An 8,062-nucleotide genomic window follows, 5' to 3' on the forward strand; every position below is an offset into this window, starting at 1 on the left:
TTTCACAGAACATAGTAAAACTATTCAGGAACTTAGACCTTTTTACAGAATTTCAAAAAATCTGTTAGTTCTGGAGATATATTGAAAAGTTTAGACATGGGTAGTTCGCGTCCGTGTTTCGAGTTCCCAAACCAAACGCACGTGGTAAGGCCCGACCTCCCTACTGTGAAGCTTTATACCAATAGAAATAATTCTGAAAGGATACTCATGTTCATGAAAGGTTTCATACCACAAGGTGGTAGATCTGGATCCTCTTGACGACAGAAATCTATGTAATACCAATGAGCCTGCTCGATTTGAAAACATATACGGACCATGTCATTTTTTTCATTGTCAGGAATGTTGATCAAAAAACGACTAAAATGGAAGCAATTTAGTGATGAAATAAATTCCATTAATGATTAAAAACTTATCATAAACATAAGTATTCAAAAAACGAAAAAAAAAATAGTAGAAAAGCCAAATTACCTGCACAAATCTTGTAAAACATCTTGAGGAATCTCAGAAATCGAATTTGGAGTATCCGCCATTTTGACCTTCGAAAATCTTCATGTCACAGAAACACGAAAGCACGAAATATCAACTACTTAAGCTAATTAGCAGAACTCTTTATTATGAAAGTGCAGTTTATGCTCATCGCGTTCGGCAATATACATAGTATTTGTTTTGATTTTGCAAAAAAAAAAAAAGTCGGATTTTTTATCATTCTCACAGATTCTCACGTTGCTAAGAAATTTTAGTGGCTGAATGATTTTTAGAAGGAGTAATCACAGCAAAATAATTCATGTTATAATTGGTTTAAGGTATGTAAAGAGTTTCGACTTTCCCTTTGATATAAATCTATCTTTTATCAGAAAAGCTGGACCCACCTACCGTCAACTGCTCTAACTTGGGACGATTGGTCGAAACATGATGGCATGGGCCATGGGACTTTTGCATACCGTGGGATCGGGTACATGTTTTTCCTTTTATAAGCATAACGTTTATAAGCATATGCAGGCTCAGTTTTTGGTACCTAAACAATGGCTCTATTGTTTGAGAACAATAGAATGCTAAGCATAATGCGAGCCTGATGTAGGGGCAGACACTTGCTTATAAAAAAAAAACATGTAACTTGCATCAGTGGAGGCTAACATGCATAGCCCTCAAATAAATGACCTGGCTGGTCATTAAAATACAACTACGCAGCTCCGCTCGCTCGCAGCTCCGCTCGCTCGCAGCTCTACTCTACTATTTTTGTTTTGATTTAACTTTGTATTTTAATGACCAGCCAGGTCATTTATCTGCGTCACAAACAGCCATATAAACAAAACTCAACATTCTCACAAAAGTTGTCTTTTTGATTTCCCAAACATTCGTCTAAAGCGTTCACTTCCACAATAATTTATGTAATTGCAATTTCTCGGTCAGTCCACAGTCGGCCTTCAACATATACACGTGTTTTTATTTTACGTGCCTACCAAAACAATCCGGGGGTAAGTGGCGAAGCAACACAGCAGATTATTCATAAAGTAAAGAAATATCTTTTGGCATTGACAATCAAATATAATATATTATATTATATTTCCTTAATTCAAAAATCAAAAATTCATTTTTCATTCGCGAAAAAAAAATTAAAAAAATAATGAATTAATATTACATACTAAGACGCCCCCGTCTTTTACTCTTGTTTAATTTTTCCGATCTCGGAACGTGCAAAAAGCCCGTCCGCCCAATATCCACCCAATCAGCTTAAATTCACTTTAATTGTCCTTTGACTTTCAAAAAATAGTATTTGAAAATTATGAATTTATAATAATTACAAAAAACAAAAAGTTTGATACTTCATTAGTGAAATATTAAATAAATTCCTAGTTTCAATTTTCAGTGGGCTTCGTTTATCGCACAATTTTTGCATCACACAAACTTTCTCGGCCGCTCGTAATAATTATGCATTGCCAAATTTAGTTCTCCATTGTCAAGTCAGGATCGATGGTGACGTCACCTAAGCTAGCATAAAAAAGAAAGGATTTCGTCAGTTTTATGCATATATTAATTTGCGAGATATTCTATTTGCCGTGCGAGCGCACTTTTCGTAGACTAGTCGGAATACTTTCTTTTACTCGCGGGATTGATGGTAACTTTTCATCTTCGTTATTTTTAAAATGAAGCACAACCGAAAAAAAACGAAACTTCAGAAAATTGGGGGTTCTAGTCTTGACCCCTAAGCCTACGCGAGATTGAAGCGTTTGGGTAAACAAGACAAAACTCCAAAAAAGCTGGTGTTTTGAAGCGCTTCCGTGCAATCGAAATATCGCTGTTTGTGACGCACTGTTTATTGAGGGCTATGCTAGGGTGGACAGGCCAAAAATTTCCCCTCAATTTTTAGAAACCAAACTAATTTTATTTGAAAGTCCTTACCTTTGTGAGAAAAATGAGGGGTCATTTATTAGAATTGGTTAAGTATTCCCAAAGTTATTCCATTTTCAAAACACACAAAAATCACCTTTTCAAAGAATCGCTCCTTACACCACGCCAGCAAGAAATAATTTTTGGAAGCACCAAAATCGCAACAAAAATGGCGGATGAAATCTAGTCTTCCGTGTGGCGGGGTGTAGGGAGTTTTGCCGTTGCGGTCTGAAAATCGGCCCGATGACTGTTAAACTTTAGCTTATCGCTAATGAGCTGGAAATGATAGCTAAAAACAAATTTCACCACTAGAAAGCTGAAATCCTCAGCTTTCAGATGGTGTATGGCGCTTGAATGAAAAAATCCACAATCTTGTTAAAAAATTGCAATTTCTTCTATTTTTCGAAATTCCAGACGGCCTGTAGATTTTCAAATAAAGCGTATTATGATAGATTGTAGCCTAATCTTACCCTGGGTTTACTAAAAAAACCGCAATTGAAAAGATGAACCAGCTCAATAGGGACAGCCATTTGTTTCCATGTGGGTCGAGAATTTTTCGGTGCCGTGGTCAGCGCTAAGTCGTGTTTTCACCTTGACGTCGAAAAACATCAATATCTTTGGAAAGAAAATAGATACCTGGATGCAGTTTTTTTTACTTGTTTTCCTGACAATTCCTGATTGATTTAAAAAAAGGAATGAACAGATTTGGATGATTTAAAGGTAAGTACTAATGCATTGAAGCTCATTTTTGTAAATTCTTCCCCGTTTCGCGCAAAAAATCCTGACGAGTGCGCACCCTAGCTATGCATGTTAGCCTCCACTCGATACAGTGGACCACAAAATCCTCCTTGGTAAGTTATCGAGGTCAGGTATCAGAGGCCCAATGTTGAAATGGTTTGAGAGTCACCTAGATTCAAGGTACCAGTGTGTCAGTGTTGGAGACAACCTTTCCACTCCACTCAAAATCAAATATGGGGGGTGTTCCTCAAGGCTCGGTCCTGGGTCCCCTTTTGGGTCCCCTTTTGTTTCTACTATATATTAATGATATCCCCAAGTCGACAGAATCATTTCTCTATACCCTATTTGCAGATGATACTTGCCCGGTGGCTCGTCACAGTGATCTTATGGAACTAGAAATCTTGATGAATAGGGAAATGGAAAGTGTCAGTAGGTGGCTGATCAATAACAAGCTTTCTCTGAATATCCTTAAATCCTGTTTCCTTTTGTTTACAGAGGAAAAGAAAGACAATTTCAGTATCAAGCTTGAAAACACTGAAATTGTCAGAATGGATACAGTGAAATATCTTGTTGTGATGATTGACAATAAACTTGAATGGACAGGGCAGGTAAATTATGTTTTAGGAAAAGTTAAGAAAGCCTCTGGTATGTTAAGAAAGGTAAGCTATTTGGTTTCGAACTCTATCAACCGTGTTTTAAATTTCAGCTTCATTCAATCACAAATTCAGTATGGACTGTCTTCATGGGGGTCACCTTCAACGAAGGGAACAGCTCCTATATCTAATATAATCGACAAAATAATACACAATATAAATAAACATAAACCTGATGGAATTGATGACTTTAAACCTCTAAATCCAAACAAACTATATATCATGCAATGTTGTAAACTCATTTACTCGTATGTCAAAGATAAAACACTCCCAACCTCATTACATTGCTTATTTAATCGACCAGACCATATGCATGGGACTAGACACGCAGACAATCATGGTCTCTTTAATATTCATCTTTGTAATGCTAATTTACCAATCTCCTTCTATGCTCCGCAGTTTTGGAAGAATTTCTGTCACCTCACTCGTGATACCTTTTCCATTGAATCCTTTACTACACATTTAAAACGCAATCTTCAAAACTCTGATGACTAGCTAGTAAACTTTTATTTATACCTTAACACTTTCATTGTGTTCTTTATGTTCTTTATGTTCAAACTTAACATATTCATATATATTTTTTTTTCTTTCGTTTTTTCGTCATATGACGTCTTTTTTCCAACATTATCTATCAGTTGTAGCTGTTAAAAAGCTATCTTTATTGTTCATATCCTTAAAAACATGTACATAGTTACCAAACATATAACATTTCCCTGTTGGCTTTTAAAACCTCCTACAGGTTACATTGCCAGGCGATAGGTTGTTTTGTAATAGATATTACGGTATTACAAAAAAAAAAAAATCCGCTTGATCTGCTGATGTGACGCTTCAACATTTCCTTGAGGCTGTTGGAGTCAGCTTCCCTCTACGAGTGTAATAATGGGCAAGCAGTGGTTTGTCCGGAAAAGCTGTGAGGAAGGTGTCTAGGTCTTTTTTGAATACTTCTTTGGGGCACTTTGTCAAAAATTAGAGTTTATGGGGTTTGCTAAAAGAACGCCTCGTCATAAATTTTTCATCTTTCCAGGAGCTATTTCCAACGTTTCAACCTCCTTGGCTAATTCTTCCTTTGAAGAATATCGTTCACTTTTGTTTTCCTCTGGAAGTACGTGAGAAAATACATTGAGCGCTCGCGCTCTCTACCCAGACGGTCGTAATTGACTGTCTGGAAAATCCTCTTAAAGGTTTTATTTTTACATAAGTGTTCCCGTTACATATCAGACACATATTTTATATCAGGACAGTGTCCACCTATTGTTATATTATGCTTATATAAGCATTTTCTTTTCCTCTTTCTGACCAATCTTGCTCCACATCCGTGTCAATCCAATGTTTAAAAAAGCTTGTAAATTAAATTGATGAGTATAAAGCAAACGTTATCACTTTTATTTAAAAACAAAACCTTTAATTGTGCGTTTAACTTCAGAGATTTAAACGTACAATTGCACGGCTATCAAAATTGTAGAATTTGCAATTACATGTTTAATTTGAATTGGTGCTAAGCTTGTATGCATCCTTACTTAACTAGTCTATTATTTAAAAAAACTTTTTGCTTTGGTCGCTTTGTTGAAATCGGAAAGTCTTGGACTATCTTACTCAAAATTTATCATAGAAAACGATCATGTTAAAAACTTTTGCCCGATTGACCATGTATTCACCCAATTTTGAAAAATCAGGACCCTCTAATCTGCTCAAGCAATCTCAACCTGGGCGGATCATAAGCGTGCAATTGCACACGGGCATATTTATTTTAACTGTGTAATTGCTGGCAAATGACACAAAAATGACAAAATTGCCTGTCAAGACTTTTTAATATCTTTTTGTTTGGTAAAGCAATCAATTTCAAATAAAAAGTATTTTGACAAGGAATAGATAAGCTTTTCATATAGCCACACAGAATTACCATAGCTTTTACCAAAAAAAATATACTAAAGGTCGAATTTCAGCCATTTTCAGCCAAATCCAACTTTTGTTCTTGCTGGTGCTTGATGGAAACTAATCTTGTCCATGTGTAAACATTCCCGTATGTTTCTGATGTGATGTACTTGACTATCGGTTGTCAAACCGGGATAAGATAGGGGTACTGCAATAAAAAGTTATGCAAGAAGAACCATCATTTCCACCTCAAAGGTGAATTTCTTTGCCAATAACTTTTGATAGAATTTTTCCCTAATTTCCCCTTTTCAGTAGGTTTATCCTCTATCTTATGTGCTTACAGAAAAACCAAAAACATTGCCCTAAATAAAAGCTTAGCCTCGCGAAGCCCCATTTTTTTCAAGTTTCTTTTTATAACATTTCGGCTGCATATATGTAAAGAAATGTGTGTTATGAATTATATGCTACAAGCTTGCTATATTTTTTCAGTCTGTAGTCTATTTGACATGTGACCTGCATTTATTATCTCTAATTCAGTAATTTGAATAAAGTTTTTAAAAACAAATATTACCGTAAGTAGACAAACTTTTGTGCAACAATTTTTTTTAAAAGTAATTTTAAATTTTTGCTGGATTTATTTTCGCCAGTTGGCCCCTTTTTTGACTAATTTTTTCCTAGGGGTTTTGACATAAAAGTAGAATTTTCATGAGCTTTAAATGTTCACAAATTTTTAGTAAAAACTTTTAAGTTAAGTTTGTAAGTTAATCCACTCATGGTAATTTACAAATGTAGGCCTGTCCATGTTTGTAAGTCTTTTTCTTTATAGAAAGAAACAAACATTTTTCAATTTATTTTTCAGAAATTGAGTAAGAAATCAATAAAAAAAAAATCTCCCCAAAAATGGCTGCAATGCAGAAACCGAAGAAGAAAAGCAAGGTCAATCCAGCAGATACTGAGATGGAGGAACTAGTTCCATCTTCCACTGACCTTAATGAACTATTTGAAACCAATAGCAGTATTCCAGGTAAAAGATTGTGTATACACTTTTAAACAGGACCAGGAGTTGAATTGTCAGGTTGTTTCCTATCAAGGCATTTTTTATTCTTTGACTGTAATCTGTTCTATAGGATCCAAAATTGAATAATTGCCTGCCTTTGTGTCTGTTATTTAATAGATAGTCATGAAAATAATTGAGCAACTGTCTAAAAGTACTAGGATAATATTGACTCCATAATGATGAATCTAGACAAAAATTCATGCTTTATAGTGTCCTAGGAATATCGTCATTATGATTTTGTTGTAGAAGTTTACCAGAGAGGGGGTCCTCTAGAATTTATGCTCCAGTTGGAACAAGCATCACATGAGAAACAAAATGTACCACCAAATTATGTTGCTATTTTTATTTCAATAATAATGCTTTGATGATACTTTTAAGGGCTACTTAGACTACACAATATATTGACGAACAATATTCGACAATATGGTTTGCGGACCGTAATGTACGAAGTAAACAACTGGTACTCTATTATAAAAAGGAATTTTCTTTCTGTGAACAATCCCCTTTATTGTTGGAATATTGCAAATCGAGCTGACAATATATTGCGAACACCTTTTCAATATATTGTCGACATTCAGCAATATATCATCAATATATTGCCTGACAATATATTGTGTAGTGTATGTAGCCCTTTAAACTTTATTCTTTAGAGACAGAAATCCCCAATGCGTCTTTTGTTGCTTTTACTGATGAGACTGGTCTGGAGTCCTCCAACACAAATCTAGAATCCGCTTCCTCAAAGGTATGTCATCATTGGAATGTGTTTAAAATCTCAATTGTGAAAGTCAATCTTTTGATATTAATAGAAGAAATATTTTGAGCTTTTGAATGGATTGAGCATTTATTAGAGTTGAGGAGTTATCTTCATTTTTTATCTCTGACAGCCTCAATTTCTCTTTCTTTTTTTCTTTACTTTATATATAGGAGCATTCAAAAAATACATATTCATTATGGGGTAGTCCCCTTTGTCATCAAATAAAAATGATTATCTTTATTGCTCTCTTCTATAATTTAGTACACCAATGTGGAATCGACCTTCTGATTTTAATTAATTGTATCATTGTTCAGTGATACTTCCTCATAAATAACAACATCAAAAGGCTTACATTCCAACAAAAAAAATTATTTTTTTATTGCTTCATTTTTTTGTATTGACCAATATCAATAATGCTTGCACTAGATGACTGTACAAATTCATTCAAAATGTTCTTTACTTGTTCTCGATATTTTGGCCATCAAAGCCTCGTGCTCAATATATATAGTGTACCGCTTGGGGTTTAAAAACTTTATTTAGTTTGTCTCGTTGATAGTGAAAATCTAAAATGCCCGTAAGTGTGTTTCCTCTTTCCTCCTC

General features: G+C 34.8%; 1 long non-coding RNA gene across 1 annotated transcript; it reads right to left on the bottom strand.

Moving 5' to 3' along the window:
- Window positions 1–239: 239 nt before the first annotated feature.
- Window positions 240–595, bottom strand: LOC136815695 (uncharacterized). The gene is made up of 2 exons (XR_010847755.1): window positions 469–595; window positions 240–357 (listed from the first exon to the last, which is right to left on the bottom strand). It is a non-coding gene; the product is annotated as an uncharacterized lncRNA (long non-coding RNA).
- Window positions 596–8,062: the final 7,467 nt, after the last annotated feature.

The sequence above is a fragment of the Clytia hemisphaerica genome, unplaced genomic scaffold (genome assembly GCF_902728285.1).
Source record: "Clytia hemisphaerica strain Z4C2 unplaced genomic scaffold, Clytia hemisphaerica genome assembly, whole genome shotgun sequence".
NCBI lineage: Eukaryota > Metazoa > Cnidaria > Hydrozoa > Leptothecata > Clytiidae > Clytia > Clytia hemisphaerica.